The 13,028-nt window shown below is 41.4% G+C and overlaps 1 protein-coding gene across 6 annotated transcripts in view; it reads right to left on the bottom strand.

Moving 5' to 3' along the window:
- The window catches only part of LOC137296232 (uncharacterized), a 113,697-nt gene that overhangs the window by 60,429 nt on the left and 40,240 nt on the right, over positions 1-13,028 (bottom strand). The window lies entirely within an intron of this gene.

Here is a 13,028-nt window from a genome sequence, read left to right as displayed (position 1 = left end):
ACGCTGATGAAAAGCCTTGAGTCCACGTAACTATCAACAGTTGGGTTTTCAATTCAAACAAAATGGTATTTTTATGATAAATATGTACTATTTCAAATCATACTGTAGTATAACACAATAAAAAATGCTGCAAACCATCAAAACTCTTTGCTTTAACCCAACACATTTTTTGTGAAAAATACATGTCATGGGAAAAAATGATTTAGCCTAGCCATTAAAACTCTTCGGTTTAGCCTATCACATTTTTTGTGAAAAATACATGCCATGGAAAAAAATGATTCAGCTTAGTCATCATCCTTCTAATCCATTACATGCAATTGGTTTTAAATCATATTTAATCATTTTTATCATAATTGTGTGATATCTCTTACCTTTCAACATCGTTGTTTATTTCCTATATTAGTTGTACAGCAGTTCAATGTCAGTGATGTCTTACTACACAGATCTAAACTAAACACTGCTGGACTGGTCTGACTAGGGTGACAATCCCCGTCACCTGAGTTGACCACATGGATGATTAGCCATAACAAAACACTTGTTTTAAAAAATGGCAGGTGACATTTGCACAGTTGCACCTGGATGGGTGCAAGCTGACTGTGCAGATCAACATGATTTCATTGGTTCCTTAATGAAAGCTATGTAATTTAAGGTTTTGAGAATATGTGCACCTAATACATGAAATTTATTATTTGCATTGTATGAATTTAGATGACAAGCAACACAGGTATGTTCCAGCAGTGCCTCACCCTCTCCCATGGGGTATCTAATGTTGCTTATGTCATCTACAGTGTGTGTACAGCTACAAGTGGATAGTGACACCTGTGTTAGCAACAGTTAAACCCATGTCCTAAACATTAATAAAGACCTCTACAGTATGATTACACGCGTCAATACAAGGTTATTCCAAAAGGAAACTAATACCTAATCCCTGACACAAGCAAACTGCTCTGTGTTAACAGAGGCTCCTCTTAACACTAGCGCCCAGCCAGGCACTAAACCTTTTCACATTCAAATATGAAATGATATTCAGGTATAAAACGCGATAGACACAAATGAACAATTGTGTTTCTGTCAACAAAACCATGTAGTTTATCTGCTTGTGTAGCTGTCTACCTGGAGGGCAATCCTCATTGTCTTTTTAGGATTACAGAGCCCAACAGACGGATGATAGATTCACGTGGCTCATGCATGAGTGTGCACATAGTAACCTACACAGCAGCCAGACTGAATGGAGATGTAGATGGGAGTAGATGTAGGGGAATGGGGTTGGTGGTGATGGTGGCTGGATGAGTGCAAGCATTGGACACTTAGGGTCTGGGTGAAGGTGGTTGCACAAGGGTCTGAATGGGTAATTGTTTAAGGGTCTGGGTGAAGGTGGATTGGGTGTGTTGTGCTGGACACACTATGCACTGCACACATATACTAGGCAAAATCATGTCTTTTACATTACCATCACAGTTGGAAATGCTCAGAAGATTCACTTTCTGTTAAACATTTAAAGGAACTACATGTACAATACATGTGTTTAGTGACAACTGACAGGAGACTACAAGGTTGTCAGCCGCAGCGCAGTAAACCTGGACACTGGACTTACCCAGTAGCCAGATACATGAACATATAGTGTGGTACTTTGATACCTCGTCATAATGGGGTATCAAAGTCTCATGTTTTCAGTGGCTCTGTTTGTAGCCAGATAGCCTTCTGGCCTTGTCGCTGTGGGGGAGGGTTTACCCACATTTGTCACATACCTCCACAGTACAGCAGACCAACCCCACTGTGTGACATGGAAGGGTGATAGCACAGCATGGTGGGAGGGTGTGTGTGATGGCATGGCATGGAGGGAGGGGGTGTGTGATGGCATGGTGGGAGGGAGGGTATGATGGCATGGCATGGAGGGAGGGGGGTGTGATGGCATGGTGGGAGGGTGGTGTGATTGCATGGCATGGAGGGAGGGTGGGTGTGATGGCATGGTGGGTGTAATGGCATGGTATGGAGGAAGGGTCGGTGTGATGGCATGGTGGGAGTGATGGCATGGCATGGAGCGAGGGTGGGTGTGATGGCATGGTGGGAGGGTGGTGTGATGGCATGGTGGGAAGGTGAAGTGAAGGTATGACATGGTGGATGGTGATGTGATATCATGACATTGAAGGAGGGTGATGAGATGGCAAGGAGGGAGGATGGGTGTAATGGCATGGCATGGTGGGAGTGTTGGTGTAATGGCATGGCATGGTGGGACAGGGGTGTGATGGCATAGTAGGATGGGGTTTGATAGCATAATGGGAGAATGGTGTGGAGGTATGGAGGTAGGGTTCATGTGATGGCATGGGATGGTAGGACAGGGGTGTGACGACACGGACAGAGGGTGGGTGTGATGGCATGGTGGGTGGTGTCAGGGCATGACATGGTGGGAGGGCGGTGTGATGGCATGACATGGTGGAAGGGTTGGTGGTGTGATAGCATGGCAGAGTGGGTGGGTTGGTGGTGTGATGGGCCATGGTTGGGAGGGTGGTGAACTATCACCTGTGTCATATGGGAGGGTGGTGAACAATCACCTGTGTCAGATGAGCGGGTGGTGAACTATCACCTGTGTCAGATGGCAGGGTGGTGCCTTGGATAGGCATAAACCGTATGAAACAGGTGACACTGTACACTGAGAAGAGTCTAGGAAACAATGGCAACTAAATACACCAACACCTTCTTTACAGCTCCTCAAGTATCAAACATTTCATCTTGTATTCAGCTATGTATCACTGTTATCATCATAAATCTCTAAATATGACTGACATCTAGCTACAGTCCTGAGAATCTGTAATCTCCTGTTAGTATTTCATGCTATGATATTCCTGAAAAATTTCCCCCAACCAAACATGGTCTTCCATTCAAACAAAGAAATACAATATTTTTCAAATGGTAGAAGTTCTTGTCACTGATGATGACTACAGGCCTAAATGAAAAAACACCACATACACTCTAGTCCCACCAGTAGGAAATATGTTAATAATCACCAGGCTCTGATTAGGGAGAGGCCTCTATATTCACCAGGCTCTGATTAGGGAGAAACCTCTATATTCACCAGGCTGTTGTAAGGGAAAAACATTGGTAATGACCAAATTCTCATTTGGCCTTTATATTCATCAGATTCTCATTTGGGCAATACCTTTATATTCATCAGACTCTCATTCTGGAAAAACATTTATATACACCAGTCTCTGCTGAGGTTAAAACATCCATCACTCATTCCCAGTTTAAATTCAGAAATTGGTAATTACAGGGATCTCATTAAGGAAAGCAATGGTAAATACCAGGGTCCAACAAGGGCGATAGACTGACAATTACCATGAGTGAGTAACCTATCTGACATAAGTCATACCAAGCTAACCTATAGTTATACCCATGATTGTATCAATGCTGGCCATGGTTGCCATCTGTTTAAGTGTCCGGCCAACTTACCTCTGATTCTGTCCAGCCAAAGAGACATGGTGTGTTGCAGCTATGGTCACTCCACTAGAAGTCAGTCCTACCCTGTACTGGGGGGCAGGGCTACTAAACACTACATTTGTCACCTCCAATTATGTTTTGTCCCTCAGCTCATACAATACCCTCACTCCACAGCAATGGTAAAATGAACAGGACTACCAACCTCCCTTCAATATATATCAAGCACAGTGTGAGCTAACAATCTATCAAATCATTGACCGGCCTTGTAAAACCTGTCAAGCAGTCCCAATCACCAGTTCCGAGCCTATCGCAAGGTTGTACAGCAACCATTCACAACATCCCTGGCCAGTCAGTGCCCTGGGAACAGCTAATAAATCCTCCTTTCAATATCATTACTTATAATGCCATTCTAATCAACTCATATCCTGTCATATCAAGAGCACTCCAACTTTTCAAGCCAACCTTACTTCAAAATCATATTTTATGTGCTTGACAAATGAATTGATATCAAGCTCAAGCTTGACCATTCACTGTTTTCAGGAGATACAGGTGGTGGTAAACAGGCTGAATGACATGAAGTAGGGGCAGCCGTGATGGAGATTCTTGCAGTAGACATGTGCTGGAGACCGGTAGTTAGATACTATCCTCCTGTCATCACATCAAAGCCAAGAGGCTTGGTCATTATCAGAGTGTGACAATAGCTGCCGGTCAGTGCTACACACAAACCCCAACAGGTAAAGGGGAGTAGGGACTATGCTAAGCTCTACACACAACAGTTACTTAAGGCAAATAGCTACATAGGACTGGTCTATTATATCTCCCTTAATCAAATTTCAATCACACTTCTTGGGTTTAATTGCTGTAATTTACATAGCTCCAGGCGATTTTCCACATACACAAATAAGCTTTTAACTTACTAGGTAGTTCTACAGTGTGGGTTTCCAGAGTTGAAGGCAGTCTTTCAAACTAAAATAAGAAAACGTAACTAAAACTTGGGACAGGGTTTGATATGTTGGAATAAAATACATACAACTATTTATAAACTTCATTTAAACTATGTAGAAGATTTGTTTGAGTGGCATTCAAGACATTGCTGGTATAGAGATGACAGTTTTATGGATGATCAACGTCTTTAACAATTTCTTTATAGTAAAAAGTTGTGCCATCTATATGTAGAAGAAATTTCAACTCAAAATTCTTTACAAACATGCACAATGACTGCAGATCCAGTATGAAACACTTCCTTACTTTAACTCTGTGAGGGTGACTTTAAGCTGCACATCCAAATGACTGACTGCATGGGAAAATGGGTAATCTTCAGGAGAAGCTAAAGCCATATATCTAGGCTGCCTAGTCATTGTTCCATGGAATTAGATTAGTCTATACAGAATGAAGTCTGCACGTGGTGACTCACGTGTAGTGAGTGCAGTGGTGGATGTTAATGAGTGACATCTGCCATGCAACAAAACCTACAGTAATTACTGCTCCCATACAACCACTACTGTAATCCTCAACTGCAGTATGACTTACTCCCATTTGATGCCCTGAATATGTCATCCAGTCACTCCTGGATTCCGCAGCAAATTTTTCAGAATTCTGCGGTAAATTTAAGCGAATTAACTCTATATTCCGTTTCGGCTGAGTCAGTTTTCACACAGTTTTTAAAAAATAAGCAAATTCCGTGGCACAAAAGTGGCGAATTCTGCACAAAAATGCGTTTCCGCGGACCAGACGTTTTCCTGCATGGCAAGGTAAATTCCGTGATTTTTTCTGCAACTGCGGAATCGCAAAATCCAGGAGGGACTGGTCATCAGTCATTATTGGCCACTATAGTTGTACATATCTTCCTTACATAACAATCGGTTGTCTGACAGTATATTTTCCCCTATTTACAAGTTATGACAATATTCTCAAAAATTCTTTTAAGTTAACCAAAAATCTCACTTTCAATGATTTAAATGCAATTTCCTGTATTTGTTGATTTTTATTTCCTTCTTGGTACAGAAGTGTGAAAATCAAAGTTACAATTGATCTTCAGTATCCCATGTTTGTCATAAGAGGTGACTAACAGTCATTGTATCCCAACTGTGTAGTTTGATGTTCAGGCGGTTGGTCACTGGATTGTCTGATCCAATTATTTACAAACCACCACCATATAGCTGGAATATTGCTGAGTGTGGTATAAATCAAAACTCACTCATTCACTCCTTCTTGGCATGAAAGTCCAGAACAGACAATTAACAAAAGTTGGTTTGGACATTGACACTGTACAGTTTCTGAGCAATCAGGACAGAAAGGTCTAAACTGCACAAGGCATAATCAGGAGAAAAGTACAGAACAGAATTTCACAGTGCCAAACATGAAAATGAGAGAATTCATCAGCAAGGTCAAATACAGCTGAAATGTTGCACCAAACACAACCTATGTATCAAGCTCAACAGGTAAGTACACATGGTCAGGTGAGCTAGAAATGAATATTTGGAATGATTGAAAGTAAATGATTGAATAGGTTTCAATAGATGAGTGAGTACTGAGTGAGTATTGCTTTAGACCACATCAAGTGAACAGTTGCCTGACCAACTTGAAAGTATTGTTCTACAACGGCAATGGTCACTTTAACCTCAAGATTTCTCTTCATTCAAGATGACAAATTTTTCCCAGTAAACAATTGTTTTTGTAATAAACAAGGGAATGTAGCTTGACAAAGAGTATACCATCATATTATGAGTAAAAACAGCATCTACAAATAATACATGGTCAGTAAGTATGAAGGGCTGGCACATGGGCTGGCACATGGGCGGGCACCTGTTACAACAGACAAGTATGGATCATTTTCTCAGTTTCAGAATTACTCACTCTTTCACTATGGGGACTAAGTGTTCCTTTATACACATTATTTGCCTATGTAAACTACTCACTTGATGCAGCAAAAGTCTGTGTTTGTCACACCTGTTGACGAGGCAGCCAAATACACTGTTGCCACTGTCAGCAGTACATGTGCTATAGTAGAGCACCTACAACAGTCTGCTGCCTTGTGTGTTTATAAGCTCCACACAGGGTCCACATGAGAAGGAGACAGGGACATTGAGAAGCAGGCAGCAGAATGTAGCCCCACAGGGGGCATCCTCATCCATCCCCAGCAACCAGGGAGAAAACTGTATTACAACGCTTGGGAGAACAGCATTGTCCCACCACTCAACCACAACCATCTCCATGTCCTCAATGTGAGCATCCTCATTCAGATCCTGCTTCACACTGCGTTTGAAATGGACGATACACTGGACTGTCAATTAGTGGAAGAGACTAAATCACGCTTGCTAGATACAGGAATGCAGGTCAGATTATCACTTAAACATTCCCCCCAGCCAGTTGACAAAATTAGGCAACACCAAGGATAACAGAAGAGACTTGAACCATGATGACCTCAAGATGCTTCTGTACATCTGGCCTCATGACCTCCAGCTGAATCTACCTGAGACACACACAGACTCCCACCTGTATAATCAGATTCTGCAACACAACTTTGGACAAATACAGTAGCTGTGGTTACAGCATCCCCCCATTCATTCATCACTTATCATCCTCTGTGTTACTATAGACTGTCTAAAGGTAATCAGTCATGAAGGTGTGCTGGTGTGTGCAGCCGGATTTACATGTATCTATGCTCAGAATATCATTAACACTACTTACTTGACACTAAGATATAGCCATTTAAATGAACACACTTTGTAGGGAAAAAACAGTTAAAAATATATATCAATAAAATCTAACACAAAGGATTCCAGATACTTTCTTCCTTTTCCACGAATACTGAGATCTGCAGAGCTATAATAGCTTGGCATTTCACGATACAAGTGAAGATTCTTATCACCCATCACTGATGTGGCAGTGGAAATGTGTGCAGCAGAAATATGTATTACCCAAAACACTAGGTTACCCTACCATCCTCAGTCCAGAAGACAACCAAAACTATTCCAACCACACACAGCAACATACCAGCTATATGGCTGTGAGATGTCAATAATCTGGATTGGACAATCCAGTGATCAACAGCATGAGCATCGATATATGCAATCATGATGTGATGATATGTGTCAGTCAAGTCAGTGAGTCTGACTGGCACATCCCGGCATTTCTTACCTGGATCTTCACCTGCTGGTAGGCATGGGGTAGCCTCACCATGTGCCAATATAAAAACACTTCTGACAGTTAAAGACTAAATGACAAATACAAGCCATGTCTTTGATTGTGCATTCAGTACAGGCCATGACAAGGTAGTAATCTAACGTAGCCATGTATTCCAGACTTAATGGGCTGTTTCTTTCACTATGACAGACTACAGAACACTTTCAGAGTTTATTTACTGATGAGGATGGTTCCATTTTTTGTCTTGACCCACCTTCTGAAACACAGGTACTTGTGAATACTGACTAGTAATTGTTCAAACACACTGATTACCTGTTATTCTTGAAGAAATAATGTTAAAAAAATATAACTTCACAGACAGTTTTGTTACAATATGGAAGCTAACCACTAAGTTTATAGAGAGTTTTGTTAAAATATGGAAGCTAACCACTAAGTTTATAAACAGTTTTGTTACAATATGGAAGCTAACCGCTAAGTTTATAGAGAGTTTTGTTATAATATGGAAGCTAACCACTAAGTTTATAGAGAGTTTTGTTACAATATGGAGAGTTTTGTTAAAATATGGAAGCTAACCACTAAGTTTATAGAGAGTTTTGTTACAATATGGAAGCTAACCACTAAGTTTATAGAGAGTTTTGTTACAATATGGAGAGTTTTGTTAAAATATGGAAGCTAACCACTAAGTTTATAGAGAGTTTTGTTAAAACATGGAAGCTAACCGCTAAGTTTATAGAGAGTTTTGTTATAATATGGAAGCTAACCACTAAGTTTATAAACAGTTTTGTTACAATATAGAGGCTTACCACTAAGTTTATAGAGAGTTTTGTTAAAATATGGAAGCTAACCACAAAGTTTATAGAGAGTTTTGTTACAATATGGAAGCTAACCGCTAAGTTTATAGAGACTTTTGTTAAAATATGGAAGCTGACCACTAAGTTTATAGAGAGTTTTGTTATGATATGGAAGCTAACCACTAAGTTTATTGAGAGTTTGTTATAATATGGAAGCTAACCAGTAATTTTATAGACAGTTTTGTTGTATAATGGAAGCTGACCACAGTCCAAAGCAACCAGAGTTAATCACAATCTGTCTCATCCAAAAAAATGGTTGATGGTGTATCAATGTTGTAAGAAGTCCTGTCACAAACACTAAAGGACAATAATGCTTTCATGTAACAAGTGATAAATCGATGTGTTCGGGCCTTGAGTACAGCCTAAATTGACTGCCTGTTGAGATTCAGAGTATCCAGCATGGCCTGATATAGCCCCTCCATGGGAGGTACACCAACTGTCCCAATGTTCAGCCCAACACAAACACTATCCACACAGTTATGCTACATATATGTAAATATGGAGTGTGATAAAGCTGAGGAAAATCATAAAATAGCTTGATGTTTGATCTAAGCAAGCCATGCATTGACAAGATGTCAGTCTTTGTACCCTGGGACCAGAGCAGGAACTGGAGGAAATTTCACTAAACACACCCTCTCTGTAGGGAAACATGGGTAAGACACAAGGGGCACATTCCTTTCAATACCTCACCTTCAGGGGAAACGTGGGTCAGACACTAGACTAAACACAGTGGCATTGTTCCTTTCAACATCCCACTTTGAGGGGAAACATGGGTCAGACATTAGACTAAACACAGGTGGCATTGTTCCTTTCAACATCCCACTTTGAGGGGAAACATGGGTCAGACATTAGACTAAACACAGGTGGCATTGTTCCTTTCAACATCCCACTTTGAGGGGAACTGTGGATCAGACACTAGATTAAACACAGGCACACATTCCTTTCAACATCCCACTTTCAGGTGAATAGGGGGTCAGACACTAGACTAAACACATGTGCACATTCCTTTCAACATCCCACTTTGAGGGGAATTGTGGGTCAGACACTAGATTAAACACAAGTACACATTCCTTTCAACATCCCACTTTCAGGTGAATAGTGGGTCAGACACTAGATTAAACACAGGCACAAATTCCTTTCAACATCCCACTTTGAGCAGAATCGTGAGTCAGACACTTGACTAAACACAGGTATACATTACTTTCAACATCCCACTTTCAGGCGAACTGTGGGTCAGACACTAGATTAAACACAGGCACACACTCCTTTCAACATCCCACTTTGAGGGGAATTGTGGGTCTGACACTAGACTAAACACAGACACACATTCCGTTCAACATCCCACTTTCAGGGGAATTGTGGGTCAGACACTAGACTAAACAAGGGGGCATTGTTCCTTTCAACATCCCACTTTGAGGGGAATTGTGGGTCTGACACTAGACTAAACACAGACACACATTCCTTTCAACATCCCACTTTCAGGGGAATCGTGTGTCAGACACTAGACTAACCACACATGCACATTCCTTTCAACATCCCACTTTGAGTTGAAACGTTGATCAGACACTAGACTAAGCACAGGTGCTCATTCCTTTCAACATCATGGGTCAGGCACTAGACTAAACATAGGTACAAATTGCTTTCAACATCCCACTTTGAGGGGAATCGTGGGCCAGACACTAAACTAAACAACAGGGCATTGTTCCTTTCAACATCCCACTTTGAGAGAAAACGTGGGTCAGACACTCGACTAAGGCCATTGATTGTCCATCTCACACATGACAGAAGACCAATGACTGCCTATCTTACACACAACAGATGACCATTGTTGTTTATTTGACACACAAAAAGAGGCCACTGCTATCACACACAATAGATGGCCATCACTTGTCAATCAAACACACAAGAAAAAGTGACTGATTGTCCATCCCACACACGTCAGAAGACCCTTGATTGTCTAACTCACACATAACCGGAGGCTATTATTGTCTGTCTGACAAACAATAGAAGGCCATTGTTGTGTATCTGACTCACAAAAAGGGTCATTGTTGTCTGTCACACACAATAGGAAAAGGTCACTGATTGTCCATCTTACATATGTAAGCAGGCCATGTGTCTATCTGACACACAATAGAAGGCCACTGCTGTCTATTTCACACAATAGAAGGCCACTGATTGTCCATCTGACACACAACAGCAAGCCACTGACTGCCTATCTCATACACAATAGAAGGCCACTGATTGTCCATCTGACACACAACAGCAAGCCACTGACTGCCTATCTCATACACAATAGAAGGCCATTGATTGTACAACTGGCACTCAATGGAAGGTCATTAATTGTCCATCTGACACACAACAGAAGGTCATTGCTGGCTATCTGACACACAATAGGCCATTTATTGACACACAACAGAAGGCCCTTGTTGACTATCTAACACACCAAAAGGCCATTTACTGACACACAACAGAAGGCCAATGATGGTCAATCTCACTGAAGGTCACTGACAGCCAGCTGATGTCAAAGAACCATATGTCAACCACTTAACCAATTTGAACCATCAAAAATATTTACAGAAACAATTTCTGTAAGAAATATGTTCAAAAGACCTGAGTAATTTGCAACATAATGAACATGAATCATAATAAGATATACAACAGCTCAATGCTGACAAAAAAAATATACCATTGTCAATATTTCTCTCATGAAAATAAAAACATTCTCAGTCACTAATAAAACATCTCCCAATGTATATAACACAATAATTAAAAAACATCAACAGAAAAACAAACAAAAAACTTACACTTTTGAGAACTGAAACAATTCAAAGGTAGTCAGAGTGTTTCATACAAGCACGGATGGTGGTGACTGTGTAGAGACAGTGTTGAGTTGAGCTATACATGTCTGCCTCTCTTCCAGTATATATGATGAAAGCTGGATGTAGGTCAGGTGTAGCAACAACACACCTCACACTGATGGATACTTTTTCCCCCTTACTGTGATGATTGGTGGAAAAGGAGTGTTCCCTGTCCACCGTTGTTGAGTAGAAACAGTGCACCTAGTACATACAGGGATATCACACCACTGACAACCAAACAATATTATATCTCTACCAAGTGTTATAGTCTTCAAATCAAATTTTACAGCACTGATCAATGAATCATTTTCCCTATCAAGAGTCCTCTATAGGATCCTCACTTATTATTATCAAACACGAAACAAAACATACAAACATGGAAAACAAAAAATATATCAACCACTGAAAACATGAAAAAGTTACATGCTCTAACTTCAGTACTCTTGGGTATTTCCATTTTGTCATTTTACAACACAGACTTTGTGAAAGTTATAACATATACCACCCCACCCGTAAGTAGACATATAAAATACGCTTGTGGACAGCAAGGGGGCACTTTGTATATAGTGGTGAATAATTATCCAATGCTGAGTCATCTTGGCTACTATAAAAGCATCCTGCAAATTCCACTATGGTACATCGGCTGAGAACCTTTATATTATATAGTGTGCAAAAAATCATAAACTATATGAGTGCCTACAACATGTTTATGCAGACATATTACATGCCATTCATACATGATACAGTTTTAAGGAGGGAACTTGAAAACAGGCAAAACCACTGCTACCTGTATCGAACAAACTGAAACTTCAGAATGAATGAAGGGGCACTTTTATTGCTGGCCTACCTCCCACCTTCAGGTCACCATTATGGATTGAAAACATATCACAGGTGTAAGAGATCTGAAGTGAGTTCCTGGACAGGTTGTGAAGGAGATAAACCACCTGTGCTACAATACAGGTTAACTCCTCCACCTGTACCTCTCAATACCCCAACACCTGTACCCCTCCATTACCCGTCCCCCATCTGTACCTCTCGATACCCCAACACCTGTATCCCTCCATTACCCATCCCCCATCTGTACCTCTCAATACCCCAACACCTGTACCCCTCCATTACCCGTCCCCATCTGTACCTCTCAATACCCCAGCACCTGTACCCCTCCATTACCCCAACACCCATACCATTCCATTACCCATCCCCCACCTGTACCTCTCAATACCCCAACACCTATACCCCTCCTCCAGCTGTACCTCTCAATATCCCAGTACCTGCACCCTTCCATTACCCATCCCCCACCTGTACATTTCAATACCCCAACACCTATACCCCTCCATTACCCATCCCCCATCTGTACCTCTCAATACCCCAGCACCTGTACCCCTCCATTACTCCAACACCCACACCATTCCATTACCCATACCCCACCTGTACCTCTCAATATCCCAGTACCTGCACCCTTCCATTACCCATCCCCCACTGTACCTCTCAATACCCCAACACCTATACCCCTCCTCCAGCTGTACCTCTCAATATCCCAGTACCTGCACCCTTCCATTACCCATCCCCCACCTGTACGTCTCAATACCCCAACACCCATACCATTCCATTACCCATCCCCCACTGTACCTCTCAATACCCCAAAAGCCATTCCCTCCATTACCACTCCTCCATATGTACCTCTCAATGCCACTACCCTTCATTAGTACCCTTCTCTATCACTACTCTCCACCTG

This window comes from Haliotis asinina, chromosome 1 (assembly GCF_037392515.1).
Source record: "Haliotis asinina isolate JCU_RB_2024 chromosome 1, JCU_Hal_asi_v2, whole genome shotgun sequence".
Taxonomy (NCBI): domain Eukaryota; kingdom Metazoa; phylum Mollusca; class Gastropoda; order Lepetellida; family Haliotidae; genus Haliotis; species Haliotis asinina.
Note: the sequence above shows the minus strand (reverse complement) of the source record. Positions and strands in the feature narration are given on the sequence as shown.